The 22,300-nt window shown below is 41.6% G+C and overlaps 1 protein-coding gene across 2 annotated transcripts in view; it reads right to left on the reverse strand.

The window, feature by feature from the left end:
• The window catches only part of dab1a (DAB adaptor protein 1a), a 190,563-nt gene that overhangs the window by 136,325 nt on the left and 31,938 nt on the right, over positions 1-22,300 (reverse strand). For both annotated transcript variants that reach the window (XM_086047316.1, XM_086047315.1), the window contains one exon: positions 20,580-20,683. The gene's annotated coding sequence lies outside the window, so the exon portion shown is untranslated. The remainder of the gene's footprint in view (positions 1-20,579; positions 20,684-22,300) is intronic.

The raw sequence follows: 22,300 nt of genomic DNA on the forward strand, positions 1-22,300 counted from the left end.
TATACGATTTGTCAACCGGTGAGCTGTAGCCTATCCCAGTTAACTTTAGGCAAGAGGCAAAGCACACCCTGGACTGGTTGCCAATCAATATCAGACATTTAAGTGTGAATCCAGACAAAAGTGTGCATTAACTGCCAAATTTTCATCATTGTCCTAAATTTCTCATTGAAAATAACGCATGAATCCGAATGACCAAAGCAGCCATACAATATTTGTCCCTTTTCTCACATCTCTTAACTAGACGAATTGCTGTGCGTGTGTAAAACAGCACAGCAATCAATCTTGTTGTCCTTCTGCGAGACATTCATATTCATGTGAGATCTACAGACCTGCGCGCACGTGCGAGCTACACCCACCGCCGCAAGGACTCGAGCAGAATAATCTACATTCATCAACTCGGAAGATACTAATGAGCTGATATCAACATGCTGCTGGCAACAAACAAAGAGGCGAGTATAGGATCACTGGGACCTAAAACATACACGCGCACAAATCTGACGCTTGTTTGTTGTGAGAAAGCCTGTTGGAGCTCAACTGATTGAATCGTGTGAGTGTGTGTGTGTGTGTCTAATGACTGACGGCGACTCACATTGCGCTCTGGAACAGTGTGTGATAATAGGTGCAACATCACACCCGCACACTCAGGTGCAAACCTCCTCCGTCCTTGCTCCTCTCCAGGGAAAGGCATCAATCCCTTGTTAAGTCTTAAGTCCACTATGTGAACATTTTGTATCTTTTAAAATTCCCTGTGTCTTTTCGCAGATGGCTTCTTTTCATGCATCTTCGAGAGATCTTTAATACCACTTTTTGCTCTGATCAATGCTAGGGTATGTACTCAATTCTTGAGTAATCACCGATACCAAGTCATCAATACCACTAGTAGATAAAATACATAAAATTTCTATTAAACCAATGACAGGTCATTTTAAAGGAAGACCCTTCATTTATTTTCTGACAAAAAGCAGAACAATCTACTCTGCAATGGAGGATTTAAAGGATTCATTTGTAAGAATTGTTCGAAGCTGCAAGATGAAACTGACAACTGAGTTTTAGTCTATTTTCAAAATAAAATGAGAGTGCACGATAATAGAGGTTCAACTGCTAACCGTTATGCATGACACTAGGAAGATGGAAAATAGGGATGGGAAATACAGCTGAAAATGTTCATACATTAGTTAATTCATGGCAGCCTATATTGATAAATATCTTTTTTTTTTAAACTATTCTATATAAGAAGAAATATTAAGTGGATTTAAGATCAAATACAATACAACCATCCAGAGGAAAAATACATTCATATTATAAAATCTAGGTAGATACAAGCACGAAAAAGATTATGTCCGCCCATCTGTCTAGTATTTGACAGCAATTGTACAATCAGACAAAATCCCGAGGAAGAGTTTATGTCTGCCAAATTGAACCTCAAATGTCCATTTCAAACCAAAATGGCAGGCACTCTGCGTCGTTCCCGACATGGGTGGGTCCTTGAGTCTTTTTTGTGGGTCTACTCATGAAAGACATGCCTACCAAGTTTCATGTTGAGAAGTGAAACTGGCTAAGTTTTCAAGCTTACGTAGTTGAGTCATTCTGTGCTCTATGACAAATCATCAAAATTCCCAGCCATGCTACAATCACACGCAAAGACAAAACTTTAATGTTTCACAACTATAGTGTCAGCCAGCTATTTTAAATTTGGTCATCTCTGGGCTGAATTTATTTTTGAAGGAAAATGGCCACAATGTCCTATTCCGAACCAAAATGGCAAGCTTGCTGTGCCTTTGGTGGAAAGGGTCCTTGAGACTTTTTTTTGCGGATCTACTCATGATAGACAGGCCTCCCAAATTGCATGTTGCTCAGAGTTTTGAGTTTTATGACCAATCATCAAAATTGGCCGCCAATGTCGAAAGCTTTTAATGTTTCGTATTTATAGCCTCGCCCATCTGTCTAGTCTGTCTAAAAGGAATCTAAAATGTCCCCTGAAGAAGCAAAATGCCAAACTTTCTGGCCATAGGCTCTTCAAATATTTTGCATCGGCAGATATCCGATCTGAAGTATCGGATTGGTATCCACATTTGGAGCAGGTCTGATTCCATTCTGTATATATCCAATTCCATTATTATTTTTTTTTCTTGACACAGCCGTAAAGCACATCCAAACAATCGCAATGTTGTCACTCGAGCTCTGCGGCGTAAATCCAACCTAAGTGACATTAGCAATAAGCTCCAGGGGACAGAGGACCATTGTTCCTTTAAACATGCATACAACGCCTACATGATGTACACGCAAGCGGGTCTCAGCTCAGGAAATGAAAAATGGAGAGGGAAACACCAGGAGAAGTGGCAAAAAGCAGAGAGAGACTACGCCGAAGCGTGAGGCGGGAGATTGACAGGCTGCTTTGTGGGCGAATTTGCATGCGTTGTCACGGTGATCTCACGCAACTTAACCTGTATTCACCTTCTCTCTCTGCGCCGAGAGAGTGTGTGTGTGTGTGTGGGGGGGGGGGGGGGGGGGGGGGGCGGGGGGGGGCTGTGCTGACGAAATGGAACACTTGTAAACGACACCTGTTTGAGGAGCACATCTCTCCAGGGAATGCTCTCTCTTTCTCTCACTCGCTCTCTCCGCACTCGCTTTCATCTCCTCTGTTCACTTTGAGAAGGCGGCGATTGGAATTTATGTGTGTGTTCAAGTACTAAATTCCAATCTTAAAAGCCGCAGTCAGTCTTCTTGAGTAAAAGCAGAGCTTGTTTGAAAGAAGACGGACACAAAAGGGTCATTGTCAAAGAACATTGATCCGTGGCTTAATCGCGTTTCGCCCATTCACCTTTTCACATTCTCTGTGAAACCCATTTAATTTTTTTTTTTTTTGCCCCTTCTATAACTGGCCAAGAGGAAAGTAGTAATTGGTGTTAAGTAGGCATTGAGGTAATACATCTCGACAGATCAACGATCATTGTCAGAAGGGGAGGCGCTAAGTTTAGCCCAGGTTCCGCTACAGAAGTTACGGAGAGTCTTTTTGATGAGCCCGAGTGTCACATTGTGTAGTAGTTTATGAAGCTTGACGTTTATGCGTTTGTACTTGCGTTTACTCTAGAGTCCGCTTTTGTACGTACAACCCACCCACCTAGTTGCAAATCCCTAGCCCCGCCCCCTCGGTCGCCATGATAACATAAGCCGCATTCCCCGTTGGCCCAGCAGTACATGGGAAGGGTGCGCAGTCACTAACTGGCATGAGGCAGGGCCATTGTGAAAAAAAAAAAATGCACAATATGTCTGCTTTAAGTATGACGAAAGGAGTTTTAAACAAGGACCCTCGAAGGATAACTTAAAAAGTCATTTGTGAAGTGACTTTCCTTCATTGTTCTTGAACAACATGTATAAACAAACTAAGCGGACTTCACTATCACCCTGGGTGCTGTCTACCATATGGCCATGAAGTGGAGGAGGAAAAAAAAAAAAAAAAAAGTTCACATTCTCATATTCTTGAATGCTGATTAGATCTGATGAATATGCAAATCCAACTGTCTCGCTCGCCATCAACCGCGCGGCACCCTCCGCCCCGCTGACGGGGGTGTCACCTGTGTCAGGAGAGGGGGGGGAAAACGCCAACGCCCTTCCGGTCGCTCGTGTGTGTAACAGATGCTCTTGTATATTTATGATGATGGTATGTTAAAAGGTTTCTTTGTGAAACCTTTATTCTTTTTTTTTTAAGGAATGACCTCAGCAGATGCAAGAGGAGGTGACTTAAACTATTGGCATCATATAACCTTTATAAACTGTGTAGGTCTTCTTTTAAAGAAACATCCTAACACACTTAGCTGTTATTAAGGCTGAACAATTTAGACAAATAATTGAATTCCACTCATTATTGTGATTTAATGTGTGATTTTTTTTTCAAGGTTTTCTTTCCCTTGTATTTTTTTTTTAACAAATGCAAGCATTGAATTCATCCGTATTACAATAAACTATCAGATTTAATATATAAAAATATTTGGGTTTTATAGGTTAGGCAGGCTACCTGATTAATTGTTCAAACCTACAAAAAAAAAAATGGTCGACTGGCTGTTCAATTCTGCACATGGGTGCTCGAGACGTTTTCATTTGTCCTGTTACAATGCAAAACCATTTTCGCACTGATGTTGAAACCGGTGAGTGGTTAATTTTTTTTTCTAACTTTTCAATTTAATGGGCCCTATAAAGATAACAATTGTAAAAAATATCGCAAAATTAGCACGCACAAAAAAAGTGGACTAATTCCTACACCAGATGGCACAAATCTATACGTGCCCAGCTATGAATCCAAAATGCTCACACATGCAGTAATAACGCCACATATTAATTAGCTTCTGCATCCAACATAGGGAAAAATAATGGCTAAAGACTTTTTCAAAGTCCCCGAAGTAGCATCGAATTTCACCATGGACAAATGCAATAGCAAAAAACAAAATACAAGTATGCACTGTTGCGATTGTTATTAATGAGGCAAGGAGCATATTTCTGCTCCTGTAGAAACCTATTTACTTATTTTTCTTTTTCCGTAACAGCTCTATTGCTCACCCAGGACAGAAAATGGATTCAAAGTGTTTTGTTTTTTTTAAGAGTCACCCAGCACCAGAGAGGCAAGGCCATACGTCTCCGGGATGGCGCGCGGCGTAACGTAAGCAGGTTACTGCAAAAGTGGGGGATAGATGGAGACGAATGGCGACGGCTGGCGTAACTTTGTTTGTTTCTGTACACTTGGATGTTCACACGCCGGGCTCGCCGCACTCGCTTCGCGCAGAAGCTCGATTGTAACTTATTACAGTGTATAAAAACGTCTGGATGCGAGTTTAATAACGACAGGATTGAATTGAAGTTCCCAGGTGACGGATGCTAGCCGCCGCTCACTGTGTCATCACATAAATGACACAAGCAAAGACAGACTGTAAAATGGCTAAATGTAATATACTACCCTGAACTATTCTCTTAGTAAGAAATAACTGAAGCAACTTCAAATTGTTGATTAAGTGGCACTAATCAATTGCATCACGGCATCTGCTTATAAGTGGCTCAGATTGCCTGGGGTAGAGCGCTGAAAAGAACCGCGCACGGTACCTACACATTTCACTCTCGCCAAAGAATGTTTTAGCCACCTTCAACCTCCGCCACTTTGTCAAATCTGAACTTCAACGTCGGCTATATTGTTTTGGAAATTGAAAAGATTATGAATTCACATTCTGTGACTTGAATTCCGCAAAGTTTCATTAAAAAAAAAAAAAAAAGCTAAAAAAAAAGATCAGCGTGCGAATATTAATGACTAGTCGATCACTGAAAAGAAGCGTGCCTGAAGATCTCAGGCTTCCATCTCCTGCTCCTTGCGCAGTAGACGAGTCATTAGGGCACTTGCAATGACGGAAACAAATCCGATGTGAAAGTCAAGAAAGGAAATGTGACCAGAGTGGAAGAATGACTCTATTACTGGGGCGGATCGTTGAAAGATCGCCATTTTTTGTCTCAATGCTAAAAAAGACGACCACAAAAGACTATTTTGCTGTGTTTCAAATCTATAGCATGAATTGAAAAGTGGTATTGACTTGCCTGTTAAAGCATTGAGTGCGCTGATGGTAAGTTAAAAAAAAAAAAATGGAACATTGATTTCCTTTGAGAAGGTTTTAATAAATATGGCTCTTGGTTATTGACTAGACAAAAAAGGAGGAACTCGTCACTGTCGCCTGCAAATACAAAAGCATGGCCGCCACTTAGCATGGCAATCAATAGCCAATTAACATGTGCACGGACACACACATATTCTTTTGCGACACAATACAAAAGTCAAGAAACATGCATTAAAAAGCATAGTTTAAAATAATATTTGACAAATAAAAAACCAAAACCAAAATGAAAGCATTTCGTTTTAAGTGATTCATTAAAACCAATCGGGCTTCAAAAGTTTACACAGAAAAAAGAAAAAAAACATACAAAATATAATTCTAACCAAACAATCTAAAAATTAAGGAAAAAAAATAAGAAAAAATATTCTTAAAAAATAAATAAAAATTAAATCAGCAATAGGGGTTTGTTCAAATGTAAGTACCAACCACTATAAAGTGGAATTTTTAAAAATTAAACATTTTATAAACATAAGAAATAGCATTTTAAATCATTTTAAAAATAATTTAACAAACTGAAAAAAAAAAAATTTTTGAACACAAGCAAACACACATTTCAAAATTAACACTCCCAATGGATTTAATCAAATCAAATTGAAAAATATCCACCTAACTTTCTGCTATTTTTTTTTGTCATTTAACATTTTTTCAACAACTAATCTTCAATCACGCATTAGTTTTTGCCATGGAAAGAACACTCTGACTTGGAGTGATGTCTGATCAAAGATAGTCGGCGAGAAAAGTCTCTCTCTCGGATTACTGGGCAGGACGAGGCCTCACCGGGTGCCGTGTGAGCGCGATAATGAAGTGTACACGGGAGAGGATTACACTACCCCTCGACTCCCGCCGTCAGCCCCGTCCTCTGCGTTGTGTGCTTGCACAGGGACACACGTCAACACGACAGCGCTGATAATGCAGAATTGCCGCGCGGAGCTTCGGTTGGAGCTCCGGGAATTTCTATATCTCAAGCGCAAATGTACAAATGATACCGGCCGTAAAGCTACTTGACCTCCTGTAGCGTAACCGGGACGCAAACATATTATGCGACGCCAACTGAACCCCGCGACCTGCCCGGAATAAAAGCGCACAGATAGGCAGAGCCCCAACTGTGAGCAAAGCAGGTCAGGAGATAAAAGTTTAAAAGCTAACGTGCTCAAAATATGACTTGTGAAATATTACCCCAGTTACCTTTGAGATTTTCAGATTGGATGGTAGCTGATAAAACTACCGCATATGATTGTAAAATTTTAAGAACAGATGGAGGGAGTATGTCAAATTGATGTCAAGACTGGCTGAGAACTAAGGTCAAGTTTTTTGCCGATCTTTGCAGATTTGGGGTTTTAACACATGAACACATTACAACATATGGCAACTACATTTGAGCATTCTCCCATACAAAGAAATTGTCAAATAAATCGGACGATTTTTGCAGAGTTTCTGTCTGTGGTCAAATTAAATACTAAAGGAAAAAGTACTGTAAAACAGTCGAATGTTATGCCTGTAATTTTTACCTTTATTGTTGTAAGTGTTAAGGGACCAAAACATAAGTTATTTTATTCATAATATATTTTGCTTAACCAGTAATCAGAATTTTCAGAAATCGCCATTGAAAAATAAAATCCATATCAGTTGGGCCACAGTGTTCAGATATCATTCCAAATGATTCCGTTTTTTTTTTTTTTTTTTTTTTTTATCACACTCTGTCTGTTGTCGATGACAGTGATCCAGCTGCAGCATCTGCTCCATTCCCCTCGTTCCATTAGCTTCATCCGTCCATTCATTCATCCTGCCATTCATTCATCCTCAACTCATCTCCGGGCCTGTCACGAGCAACGAGAGGACGCCATCTCGGCGTCGTGCCAGTGAGGGGCAAGGGTCGTATGTCACAGCCGTTCCCTGTCTGTGGAATGGTGTTATCGATCGGAAAGGGACCTCACTCCCTGCGCTCTAGCTAGCCATGACTGCATACTTCGTCATGGGTGAGGCGGACAGCTAAACCAGATGGGGGGGAGATATTTGAAGGCTTGAGTAACGTCTTCAAGAGCTCATTTAACAGAGACTGGATCTAACAGCTCAAGGGGAAATTGTCTACTTACACATGAAGCTCTTTCTCTAAGTAAATTAAGAGTTGGTCTTTTCAGGAAAGCGCAACGTCCATTGTTTCTCTTTTTACGAAAAGCGCAACATCAGTGATGTGTCATTTTGGGAAAATCCAACATCGGTAGTGCGAAGCAATTTGCCTTCTCTTTAGGAAAGAGGCATGAATAATTTGTCTTCTATTTAGGAAAGCCCGGCCTGTGTAGCTTGTTTTGTAAAAAATGTAACATCAATTACAGTCCTTTTTGACTAAAGCAGTCTTCTTTTTAGGAAAGTGACACATCAGTAAATTGACTTATTTTTAGGAAAGTGCAACATAAATACTTTGTCTTTTTTTTTTTTTTTTTTTTTTTGATAAACGTGAGAGTTTGTCTTCTCTTTAGGAAAGTGAATTATTGACACTACCAGGCTGTTACTATATGTTCGGTGCAGGTACTCAGTATGCATTGGCACTGTACTGTACTGAAAAATGCATACAAATTTGACGTAAGAAAAAATATTCAGGTTTATGTATTTACTTATTTAAGGAAAATACCTGCAGTAACAGATCTTAAATCTATCATGGTACGTTTGTTTTCAATGATAAAGCTGATTTACACAGAACACAGAACGTTTAAGCTCCACATCTCTCATGTTGATGTTTCTAGAGTTTTATAAGAGATAGCAAAGTAACTTTGCACATCATCACAGTTACAGTACCGCTTTAAATCATTGCATGAACATCATCTTAATTCATAGCTTAATGGCTAATATACTAATCCGATTTTGACCGCCGCCTGCATCCATCAGCCTTGCTTGAGCAAAATTAGATATTTAACGTTAAACGATCATCTCAAAGCATTAATTATCCAAGGTTGTCGGCATTCTGTGCATTCCCTCAAAGCAACGATCGGCTCTCGATTCTTCGCTAACAAATAAATCAACACAGCGACGAGTGCGGGAGGAACCTATCATTCGAAATGGTCATTTAGAAACCAAGTCAAAATCGGCAGAGTGCACAAGGCAAAAAAAAATCAATAAATCAATTTCACAGTCAAGTGATCCTTAAACATGGATTAATCATGGATTATTATGCCGTCTTTAAAAATAAAGAATAAAAGACAATACAGAGCAACATTGATATTTCGTCATAGACCAATTACCATGCTTACATTTCTCCAAGCAAAGCTCTCGGGGGCCCTACGGAACGCAAGCCATACACACATTGATTCGTTAGAGAAGTACAAAAGGAGCCCAACAGGCTGCAAATGGCGTCAGCAAAAAGAATCGGGCAATATAGGAGATGCACTGATAGGATGAGCAGCCCTAAGATGTCGTCTGATAGGCCTGAAGGTGAACCAATCAATTATTCTCCGTTGTCAATAATTCAGAGTAGACCAGGGGCTCTGTGTGTACCAGCCAACACGTGTATACACACACACACACACACACACATTGAATACACAAAGCAGTGGCCTGATTTGATTCAAGATGACCAGTCGAAGTGGATCCAAAGCTTCAGAGGGAACGTTGCTTTAAATTATTGCTGGGTTTAAAGGCACACAGGGCAAGCACTATTCCTCCTAAAGCCTTCATTTATTCCAGCATTTGGCTCACTACTACTACTTCTGCGGCTCGCTCTACCCCTTCCACCCCCAAGTTTTGTCGCTGCAGTTATACAATTTACATGCTTCCGTTTATTTGAAATATTTCTTTATCTCGCCAAATACGTAATGTTGATTTACCCTACGACACATTGGGTCAGCTTTTCCTTTAAAGGAAGACTTGCCGAGACTTTGACCGCGAAGGGGGAATCTGACACATAATCGGCGAATTATCCGCATGTGCGTACCTCATTTCAACTTCCACCAAACTCTTAGACAGGATAACTTCACAATGAAGAGTTCTTGCTTTGATGAATCCTTCAAAATCTTTCAGGATCTTCGATAATCCCTAAAAGTCTTTAGTGGTTTAAAGACATTTTAAAAACAACTCTTCCCTGTGGAATAGTAGCTCTGATAAAAAAAAAAAAATTACCCGGTACACACCAAAAAAAAAAAATCCTGTCTACGATGGCCCAAAACTTAAAATAGTTCTCTGAGAGACGAAAACACACACACACACGCACGCACGCACGCATCCACACACTTGAGTGTAATTGAACAGAAGCCCTGGTTGTTTGCCACACCACTAAAGTGAATCAGATGGTAGAATTTCCCTGAGGTGGTACATCAACAGAAAGCATGAGACAGGGGCAACTCTCTTCTTCCATAATCTTTACTCCTCATCTCCTACTACACACACACACGCACACACACGTTTGTGCAGCCAGTGAGGACGACTGTTCCAGAAGCCCCAGCCTCGTCTTTCTTTCTGCTTTCTATTAAAATATGAATGGGCTAGTTAAAGCACAATTGGACCATTTGTCTGCATGGGTTTCTTCTCGAGCGCAACTCTGCCGCTGGTCATAACTGGAGGCTCCTCGCGAGATGAACGAGGGCCAGATAAAAGCTGCCCTTTTTCTTTCACTGCGCTACACTCCGCCTGATATGGCGGCAACCATAATGATAAGTGATCGGTCATCGTGGTTTGAAGGGGCGCCATCTCCAGGCTGCATGTTTCAGCTCCCGCCGAGCTGGGTTCGAGCTTTCTGACCACATGGACGGCAAATTTTGCTCCAATATGCATGTTGGGAGATCATTCCACCCTGTGTCCAAATTCAAGTAGACGTGCCAGAAGCTTCAAAGCAGCCCCAAATCTATGACACCGGGCAGCATATTGTACTCCGGAATGCCATGATGGTCTGGAACCGTCTTTGCACCCTGCACATTTTCAAAACCTCCCCTTTGCTGGAAGTAGCAAAGCAGCCTCAGACCATAACCAACAATAATCTTGCTGACATTGGACAGCCCAACTGGCACCAGAATATCCTGTCTTGAGATTTCACTGTACATTGTGCTAGTTGGAGCAAAGCAGCCCCCGTGCAGCCAATGTTAAACACGGCGGCAGCTCCAATCGGGCTTGGAGGCGTTGTCATGTTCTTAGGCTGCTTTGCTACTTCTGGCACAGTTTGTCTTGAATCCATTCAGAGTGCAATGGAGTCTCAAGACTGAAGGTTTTCTTGAGCAAAATGTACAGTCATGCCCAGTGTTGGAAAGTTCAGTCTTGGTTATGTAGCTGTTTTTTTTTTTTTTTTTACGTAATCCATACAATGCAAGATGACTCAAATCTAGAGTGTTTTTGCTGTTTTTGTTCTGTTACAGACCTGAAAACGGCCTGCCTGACCAAGTTGATGAATTTGCGTTCATTTACAAATTGCCCTGCGACTACTGCGATTTCCATGTCGGACACAATTACAAAATTGATTTCAATCTCACTCAAACACTGAAAAAGGACTGCTGACGCATTAAGGACTCGAACGTCAATGACGAAGTGCCAAATTCAACATTGACGTTAGCTTGACCGCAGTCACTTTTAGCCATTGGATAAAAACAAAACAAACAAAAAAAAAGACATCTTTACGATTCAGAACGCGTCTGACAATGAGCTGATGTGAGAACGTGGACGTTGCAGCAGCTCGTTTGGACGATAAATGTGGCGAGCCTCTGCCGTGGCGCTGACAATTGCCGCTAATTGCCATCGTAGATATCAGGGAGTGATGCCGGCTCGGCGGCGTTGTCTAATGTCAGGCGTACGATATGCTGCCATCGAAGTATTCATCAAAAGCAAATCACAGACAGAACATCAAACACCATAGGAAGTCCAAGAAAATGTTGCTGTGGGATCGACAAACAAGAGGTTGAATGACAACTCTGGAAAATACGTGCATGAGCTCGCTTTGGCAACGCATTAAACGTAAGATTTAGGCTTTGTGTGCATGTCTGTGAGCCTATGGGATCTGAAAGGGGGTGCATTACGCATTTTTGAAGTCAATTCAAAGACATTTGACACTCAGTCGAATTTAAGACATTTGACATATGTCTACAAACCATTAAATAAAGCACATTTTTCATAATATGTCCTCTTGAATGTTCACCAACTTATGTCAATAAAACAACCTTTAATGAAATTATCTTGGTGAAATTGAGCTTTAATTCACTTTTTTTTTTTCTTTAAAGTGGAAAAAATGTAAATATAGTCTACCCTTTTCACCTCGGCAAACTACAGTGCAATTAAGCACTCATTACAATGTTGCTTTGAGGAGCAAACTGATTAGTCAGGAATAATTCACTGATTTCATTAGGATACATTTATTCTAGTCTTGGCCATTTATTCCTCCGTCAGAGGAACTTGAAGCAAAGACTGTCAAAGGGAGTGAGACCCCATGCATACAAAAAGTGAAAATGTTTCTCATATTGCTGCTCAGTGGCATGGGTGGCGTGCCTGTATGCGCTCCCTACAATGTCAGCGTATGTGTGTAATGTGCAGTAAAGCGTAGCAAAACACATGTTCTGACCTACGTACCAATTCGGGTTCCGCGGCGGCTGAAGGAATGGCGCTACGTCACTGAGTAAGGGATCCCTTGTGTTGCATGTGCGTTCAGTATGTGCAATTACGCTCCTCATATTTTTGCAAGAAACAAAAGGCAGGACGTCCCCCCCCCCCCCAGCCAAAAAGTCAGCATGGAACAGCCTGCCTTTTAATTACCTGCACTGTGATGGAGACAGCGAGCTCGCGTGTCCGCGCGTGCGTGAATGGGAATGAGGCAGTCATGCCTGACGCTCCACTGTGCCTCATAAACTGTAAACTGATATCTCTGGATGAAAAAGCCATCGAGAGTAAAAGGAAGGTGCAATTTGGGACTGTCGGATTGGTGAGGATGTGTGCGCGTGTGCGTGTCTGTCCGTCTGTGTGTGCGTGCGTTAAATCACGAGCAAATGGTGGCTCCTAGTGCGCAGCAGATTGCCTCAGCTCACACCACTGCCTCCGCAAATTAATATCATTGATTTTCCCCTCCACACACAATTTTATTTATTTATTTCTTTTTTTACAAAGTCTCTCTCTCACACACACACACACACACACCCACACACACACAGACAGACAAGCCTACAAACACACTTGTTAAAAAGGGTGTCGATATGAAAGACTCAAAGTGTCTTGTGAGCATTCCAAATCAACAGGACTTTCGCTCTAACATTGCAGTAATCTATGAAGAGGACCACTTGGTGCATTAATGCCGGTAACTTAAGTCTCGAATTTGAAATATGGTTGGAACGGTTCGGTTCATATGACGGTTTTGTGTTCACAATTTTCGGTTTCAGTTTGTGACGCGTTGACAGTTGGCTTGTAAATTCAGGTGAAAAACTGAAAGGCAGTCTGAGCGGCAGTCTAGGTTGACACATCATTGCGACTGAGGTTAAAAGTATGTGAGAAAACAAAAAATGCTCACACGACCTTTCTGACACCAGGCGGCACGTTTCGCTCCTGATTTGCCTTGGTCGTCTTGAGATTTCACAGATCCAGAACAGATCCAAAATCACAAGTTGCTCGGCGTGGCAAAGCTGCCACAGAACATAATTGACACCAATATTTTGACACCAGGTGGAAAATTTCACCCCAGAATGCCTTAAAGTGGACATCAACCCAAAAACATTCTTTGCAATAATATGTTCTATGGACCTTCACTAGTCTAAACATGGCATTTCGATTAATGTTGCGTTTGTAATACTTGTTAAGAGGCAAAATCCACCTCAGGGAGGGGGGGGGCCATTTTGTCACTTCTGTCGACTGAAAATGACATCACCGTTGCTCAGGGCTCAGGTAACGACCAATCACAGTTCACCTGTTATCCGAAGCTGGGGCCATGATTGGTTATCTGAGCTAAGCACCTGTGATGTCATTCTCAGTCCACGGCAAGTGGCAAAATGGCCGCCCCCTGAGATGGACAACTTACTTAACTTATATTTCACAAACGCAATATCAAATCAAAATGCCACATTTTGACTAGTGGGCCTGCATAGAACATATTCTCGTAAAGACATTTTTGGGGTTGACTTCCACTTCAATAGTCTTCAAATGTCTTTATATCCTGCACATATTCACGACGCCCTCTTGCCACTGGAACACAAACTCTGTATTCCATATAAAACACTGTACAAGAAAAACAGCACAATGGCCTGGCCCCAATTGCTGTGTTGTGTATGTTTGCAGATAGAAAGTAGCAGCCTGTTGCACATGGGCAGTTGCCGCAGTCGGTCTGACGATAGACACAAAACACACACACACGCACACACACACACACACCTGCCATCTCTAATGATGATTTATGCTGGGGCCGAGGGGACGGCGGCCATGCATAACGGTAGCAGTCACAAACACCCACAGAGAGCCGGTCGTCGGGGGAAGCGACACCCCTCGCCCCGGTGCCCCTCGAAAGGAGAAAGAAATGACAAGATGGATATGTCGCAACAGCTGTGAGCGCTGGGGCCAACTGTACAAATGCATATTGATGAATGACAAGCGAGCAGATACATGAAAAATGCATGCACGACTGCGCCAGATATACTTATTTCCCCCGCCGACTAGCGCGGTGCAAGCTCATTTACCATTCGTTATCTGCGACACTGGTATAGATGCTCAGTCCTTTTGCAGATATTTCCTCGGAGGGAAAATAGCTCTTTTGTACTCGTCTTCACACACGGTGAACTTGCACTCTTTGTGGGAAAATGCACTTGTGACGGGCACTTGCCGCCCGTGCCGTGTATGTACAAACATGATGTACGCGCTTACGCTCGCCTCTCTTGAGACGCGCTCTTTGAATCTGATGCTAATTATCGTTGTGTGCCCATACAAACAGAACATTTCACCGAAAAACAGTCCTGCTCCATCGTCACTACAGGGAACGGAATGCTGTAGCTATTCACGGAGGGTTTGGAGCAATCAACATTTACAGGTGAACATTATCTGAGCACGCGCAGTATCGACGGTTTACGTGGTGGATGGCCAACAGAGTCGATTTGCATGATCGACCAACTACGACAGCACTGGTTGATGACGTCATATCGGCTGAAGTGTGAAATTTGCTGAAGCGTGTCCGATCATGCAGGTCAGGAGGAGCTGCCAGTCGTACGTGCGTCTACGTCAAACAGTCACCCATCCTCCCAGCTTTTCCCGGCTGCTCGGGAATGCAAGGTGCCAAGGTTATTTTACTTAACAAATACTAACGGAATAACTCAAATTCAAATTGAAAAAAAAAAAAATAAAAACTAAAATGCTTTCAAAAATATATCTATAATAAATAAATATAATATTTAAAAAAACACAATATGTTTTAGCATGTTCCGTGTTCGTCCAAGTCATGGCCAGACTGCACGGGAACAAACTCATGAGAAGAATCCGTCCCTTTCCTTAGGACATGACATTTTTCTAATTAACGTGTGGAATTATAATCAGTCGCCTGGATGCCAGAGCAGCGTGCAGGAAAGGTGATTAATCTTAAGATTGGCGTTTCTAAAAGAATATAAATCATCAACCCTCTCTAGCACCATGCCTGAAGCTATAGATGTGAACTTTAATATTTTTTTTTTTTTTTTTTAACTTCTTTCCAAGTTGCATGCGTCAGTGGGGAAATTAAGAAAAAAATAAAAGCAAAGCAGGAGTGTGTACACTTGTCATTAAAACGGGTCTAATTAAGGCAAATGAAGCACATATTCCTTAGAAATCTTTATGTTGGAACGCAGCGAGGTTTCAATCGCTACAAACTCACGGGTTCAAAGGTCACTTCAAGCGTTCACAACTAAGGTCGGTCAGCGTCCGGGCCGCAAGTGAACTGGGTAATTGGACAAAGGAAAAACTGCGACGCGTTATTCTTATTTGGAAACTGCGTTTTGAAACACCACATACCCTGTATCGTAGTTTACTGTTTACTGGTAGTCTATTCTTAAATGGGAAATTGGCATTTGATTTTCTTATGGCGTAAATTATGGGCTATGAAAATAACGTAATGTTATGAGGTGTAATATTCACATCTTATGTTATTGTTTTGTAGCATAATGTTAAGTTGCGATTTGTCGCTTCTGCTCCATATGTGTTTCTTGAATGATTTTGAAAAAAAAATGTAATAGTGACTGAAGTGGAACAGCAGTGACAACAACACATACTTTTTAACACCATTTCAGGAAATTACAGAAAAATCACAATTGATATTCTATAGAAACTTTAAATCGAAGAAGGTTTGCTGTATTGGATTTGCCAAAGGTCTGTAGCGTTCTAGCGACCTTTACATCAAATCTTGCGCCAACAGCCTCTTGTATGAATGCGCAGTGCGTAGATGTCATGCGGTAAAACTCAAATTCAATCCCTCTCGCACCCAAAGGACATCGGAACGCATCCTGCGGAGAATTGTGGCTTCAAAGAGTCAAACATACGGTGACGGGCGTCGCTTTGGTTTGCCGCCGCTCGACAAGCCACGCAGGAATACTGCGTTTAGCTGCCATAACTACATGTCAGCCTCTCCTCCGCTCCCATCTGTTCCCCTCCGCTTCCATTATCTCTCCCCCATGCCGAGCTGCGCGTCCTTGCAACCTCCTCCATCATCGTCGTCGTCGTCGTCGTCCCCCGCGCAGGAGGGAGACTTGGAGGCAATCCAAGTCCGGTCTCTTGAGTCCTGCCTGGGTGACTTCCACCCTCGTTTTCCCTCCTTCCACCCCTCGGGCTTTACTCCGGGCCTGTGGGCCTGAGAGCTGGCAGCTTGGGGGAGCCCATTGTTGGAGGGATTAACCACACACAGTATTTATTGTGCAGGACATACACACGCACGCACACACACACACACAGCCCTGGACAGATGTGGGGTCACGTTTTCCAGTGATTGCCAACCACTGTTCCTGCGGCATATCAGTGTGTTGAAGGTGATAATCAGCTGTAGCACTTTGAAATATCAAATTTCACTTAATTGTTCAAAAGGATATTATCATCTTTGGCTTATTGTAGTTTTTAAGCATGAGTGCCCTAAAAAATATAGGAAAATATTGAAAAATGAAATGAGGGGGGTGGGGGGAGGGGGTTTGTACGGCGGCTGGAAATCTGTGAATATCCAAATCCATCGGTGCTGAACCAGGAATATGAGGGTGTTCTTCTGCATAACACAAGTTCGGTGGTCAACTAAAAAAAATGTGAGCGTCAATAGCGAACGAGCCCTGCTGCGAAAAAAAATTAACATCCCCCCAAATATTGTGAATTGCCACTAATTATTATTTCAATAGCTTTAATATAATTTTAACTCATCTTACATTAACATTAAAAATACATGGCGGACAGATGATTTGATTTTGTAAAAGTGGGAGAGCAAAAAACATATTCGTACGGCTAAGACTCTCCATAACTTCTGCTAACAACCCAGGCTAAACTTAAATCCTCCATGATGGAAAGATCTTCACAGTCGAGATGCATAACTAGCAATGCGACAAGTAGCCAGTATTTTGGTGCAATTTGATCAACGATAAAATAAAATAAATGCAATGAGCACTTCAAACGCCTCCATAATACAGAAATTCAGCAAAATAACAATTGACGACTAAAGCGCATGACCTACTGTCCACGTTGTTCTTCCTCTCTTCTATTTGCCCCAGGGCAAGTGACGCCGTTTGAAATGTCACTGTAATTTTGACACGTCACCTTGGTGAACTCCGTGGAATTGATGTCATATAGCAGCATTCGACATCTCTATTGCCACTTCCCTGGTATCTGACACGCAAACGCGCGTCACATGTGCGTCTGCTAGTCGATCTAACTGAGGTTATTGATTGGTGATTCGCAAGAGAACGATGCCCAAGACTTTATCAGCACCTGAAAGCGCCGTGGTGATATTGCAAGTGTAATCCGCAGCACGTGAGATGATCTCCACCTGAGGGGCTCCAGATAAGAGTCCTCCTCCAGGGTCCAGTCTGTGTAATCATGTTGAGATTTGCTCTCACACACACTGGGAATAGAAATGTACACATGAGCTAGAACCGGCACAGAAAAACAATAACACTGTTATCATATCTAAAACGAGAGAAAGCGCACGTTTCTTTTACATTCCAAAACAGCTCTCAGGTGTCTTAATAACATAGACTACACTTGACACATCCTAGTTCTTGTCTTGCTGAAAGTATTCGTTTTTTGGGGCTTTCGTTCTTATTCATTTTGGTGGTTTGTTTGGATTGTCTATGGTCTTGTGGCCAGTCTTGTGCATTGAATTTAATGCGAGTGCCTCTGCATGACAGTGCCGAGGCATGAAAATGTTACCAACGGTGTAACCTCTTGAAAGTGTCTCGGGATCTTACCCTAGCCTAGTTGGTCATGTCATGGAGGGAGAAATTCAAGTGGGGCAGAGGTTCTATAGCAAATCAATCGCGTCAAAACTTCGGGAGGGCTTGCTCTCAGATGCATTTTCGGAAATAGGGAAAAGATTGACTTGGTTGCTTGATCTCAACCTACACACACAAGCCATGAAAATGTCAATGCGACATAACATGTCTGCTTTAACCTATTCATGCGAGTGCAAAGTTTCCATGCGTTCTAGAAAAGAAATGTTAAGTGCTGGAAGCTACTTAACCCTGGCATAATCACATGCCGCAAGCAAACAACCATACAGATCCAAATATATCTATATATCTATCTATCTATCTATAGTATATAGTGTATATGCCTAACTACTGGTTCCCAAATAAAGGCGGATGCCCGGGGGGGGCAGCAGAAGATGGCAGAGGAGATAAGAAAATGAGAGAACAAGAAAAATTGAGGAATTGAAAGAGGCTTCTTGCGTCCCACATTTACATATCCTCGCTCACGCTCCACTCTAATCATACCCACTCCCACTCTCCCCCTTTCTTTGCCTCTTTCCCCCTCTTTTCACCAATCTGTACAATCCTTTCGCCCACAACCCCCCCCCCCCCCCAAAATCATTCACCACCCCAACCTGCACTGCAGAGTCCCAGCAGCAGCTCACAGGAGAGGTGGCACACTTTGAGGATAAATTTAGAAATGAAGCACAATCCCCAGGCCGGCACACAAAAGAAGGGAAGTACACACACACACACACACGTGTCTGATCACATGCGCCAAACATTCGACATACTTTCGGCACACTGAGATGTTAGCATGAAAGAAATGTGCGTTAGAGGGCGCTTAGCGAGGCTTTGCTGCAGTCAAATCAGGTGAGTGGAGCACTTTGAATTCAACGTAACGAGTTCAAAAGAAGTTTGAAAGGGTACGAGGGCCATACTGAGAGGGAAAGAAAAAGAACATTACAAGAAATGTCTATGTCGATGAGAATACAGTAGTCTCAAATATTCCAAGAAAAAGTCCTAATTTTCTGAGACTAGTCTCAATTCGTTGCAATGATAAAGTTGTAATGATGATGAATTAATGTGATTTTACAAAAGGAAAGGTGGTATATGAGGGTAGTCATAAGAAAAGTTGCGATTAAAGTGTAGTCATATTACGAAGAGAAAATAGTCATTTCGAAGAAAAATGTGTAGAATTGCAAGAATAAGTCACAAGAAAAAAAGTTATTTTACAAGAATAAAGTCAGACAACAAAAAAAGTACTAATTCCGCAAATATGAAGTCATAATATTGGATTTTTTCGAGAATAAAGATGTAATACAATAAAAAGCCATGAATGTACCAGACAAAAAGTTAGGAAAGCCATAGAATTGTAAGATTATCCACATCCCAGGCATCAGGCCAAAGCCTGACGGCTTTGGAGATACACCCGATGCCATCCAATGCTGTCATTTTTTGTATCGTTTCAGATATGCATTATTTTTGTTTGTATTTTTAGTGTATTTTTTGTGTAGCTTGTAAGCAGTTAACTTCCACCACTACCAATAGCAATCCGGACCATTTTCTTTTTCACATGGCTCGTCTGCCTGTCTACGCGCAAATGGAATCTTCCGTTCCGCTGCTGTTTGCACAAAAATATTCATATCGGTGCATTTTTCAGAAAATAGTTCTGCAGAAAACATGGCCATTTGGCGAGTCTGTGGTGATTAGAGAATTGGAAGGACTTTACTGTGTCATTAAATTATACTCCAAAGTTATGGTTTGTGCTTTAATATTTTCTATTTGAGTCTCGCAACTAATAATAACTTTTAAGGATTCCCCCCCAGTGCCTACTTAGCCTTTACAGCCCCCTTGACGGCAGTTGGGAAGACCGGCATGATACTAATAATAAGATTGGATAAGAAAAAAAGAGGGGCGAGATGGAGGGCTGCCATGTGGGAGGAAAAGAGCTCGTTCGGGGTTGAGCAGCGTGTGCACCAGTGCGTGTGCGCGTGAGAGACAACTCCTCCAGCCAAGTGTCCTCCCGTCGCCTCAAAGTCACTCTCCTCCTTCGTCTATCTCCCGCCACGCCGCCTCCCTCTCGTCGGGGGGTCCGAGTCTACTCTGGTATTAAGAGTCCCATTACGCCGCATTCCCCACCACCCACCCTCTGTGGAGCATTTGATAAGTCTGCGCTCATCTCGTGCTGAAGGCACAGCGAATTACGAAGATTCATGCAGCCCCCCCCCACATACCCTAATAATAGGATTAATCTGTTCCAAGGTCAAACAAGCGTAAAATAAAGCAATGGTGAATAATATAAAGCAATGATAAATAATAGCTTAGATGTTTTCGTCTGAGGAAAGTGCAACATCTGTAGTTTGTCTTCCTTCACGGTTAGCGCAATCTAATATGTTCTGTGCTGGAATTGAATGTTTTGTATAGGTGTGGACTGTTCAAACCTAATTTGAAGCCACGGTCACATAGGACATCATATGGGCAGAAATAAGTTGGAAAATTGGGAGTTAATTCTCGCACTAGTTGTTAGCCTACAGCAGCGGGCGTGTGCCTGGCATTTAAGAGAGGTGATGTGTTTGCTCTCGGTTACCTGATCAATTTCAGCGAACTGGACACTTGTTGGATGGATTCGACAGGAATCTATATTTTCCTGGGTTCCTCTGCTGTAGAGTTGGATCCCATCATCAACAGAAGCTGCAAGTAGAAAAAAGGAAGATTAAAAAAAAAAATTGTTTTAAAAATCACCAGTCATAATGCATTAAAAATACGATTGTTAATATTACAACTTTAATTTTAAAAAAAAAACATTACTTAGCTCTTGTAGTAATCAGACTTTATGCTTATGAAATTACATGTTTTCCTTTTCTTGCAAAATGTTGTTACAAAAAAGCAATTATTACAGCTTCTGGTAGAATTGTGACATTTTCTTGAAACATGACTTTATTCTTGTAAAATTAAGACTTCTTGTAAAACATTGACTGTATTGTTGGCCAATTACGACTATTCTCATAAAATTAAAACTTCGTTGTAAAGAAATGATAACTTTCACGCTGTAATTTTACTACTCTTACAACTACTGCTAAATTATGATATAATTGCAGAAATATTCAAACTTCCTTTTCAGCTTACTACTTTTTCCGCGTATTTATTGTAAAATGAAAAAAAAAAATAGAACTTCCTTCTTTTAGTACTACTACTGCCTCTAAATCAATATTTTGGGGAAAAAACAACTTTCTTCACATAATATTGAATACTTTTTAAGAATTATTTAGGGGCGGGAAGCGACTTTCTTCCTGCTTTATTACTACACTTTTCCCATAAAATTCAAACTTATTGTCAAAGAATTCTAATGGTCTTCTTGTAATACAGCATTAATACTTTTTTCCCCATTAAAATTTCAACTGTCTTCCCACATTATTATTACTTTTTACTGAAACATAATTTTGTCAAAAACTAACAGTTATAACAAATCTATTTATATACACTTGTATTTTCATATAACATTCTGACTATTCAAAAACAGTCTTGCAAAATACATTTAAATATTTCAATTACAGTGTTCTACCAATTCAATAGTTACTGTAGATACTTACATTTTTTTTTTTCAAATTGTATTGATCGTCACACTTTTTGCTTGTCAAAGCACACACAGCTGTTGTGTCAGAGCTACAAGGCAACGGTGGCATCGTCTAAAACCAAACGGACTCCAAATATTTGCAATGGAAGGTTTACCCATGCAGAAACGGACTCAAGCGTTCAATAGTCAAAGGTGTGTATAACCAGTCAGTGGATGCGCAGTGACCAGGCAGGCCTGCCTGCCGTTTACGGGCGCCTTTGCTTCTAACCGAGACAAATTGTCCAAAAGGGACGCCGGAGAAGAGGCAGAGAGGGATTACTTAACACATGCTGCAGGAATACACACTAGTGGGAACGTCCGCAGATCAATAGCCACACTGACTAAAAACACACGCGCACACTGAGAGTCCGATGTGGATCAATGCTCGCAGTGCAGGAAAGCACATTAATGAACACACATTTGTATGCGGCAAATATCTCAAACAAACGCGTCACTGTGTATGCAATGCCACGAAAATACACACAGTAGCACACGACACATACACGAAATACAAAGGGTAATCATGAAAACCCATAGTCCAACAAAACCACTTTGGTTCAATATGGAGCCACTCAACAGTAAAATAACAGCCTCATATTCATTTGGATGCGACAATAGGATCCCTGTCGTCGCCATGCCAACGTTAGATCACCGACTTGAGTGACCAGTATTATCTATACATACGGTAGGGTGGC

This window comes from Filicampus tigris, chromosome 12 (assembly GCF_054856515.1).
Source record: "Filicampus tigris isolate MCC_2025a chromosome 12, RoL_Ftig_1.0, whole genome shotgun sequence".
In the NCBI taxonomy this organism is placed as follows: Eukaryota; Metazoa; Chordata; class Actinopteri; order Syngnathiformes; family Syngnathidae; genus Filicampus; species Filicampus tigris.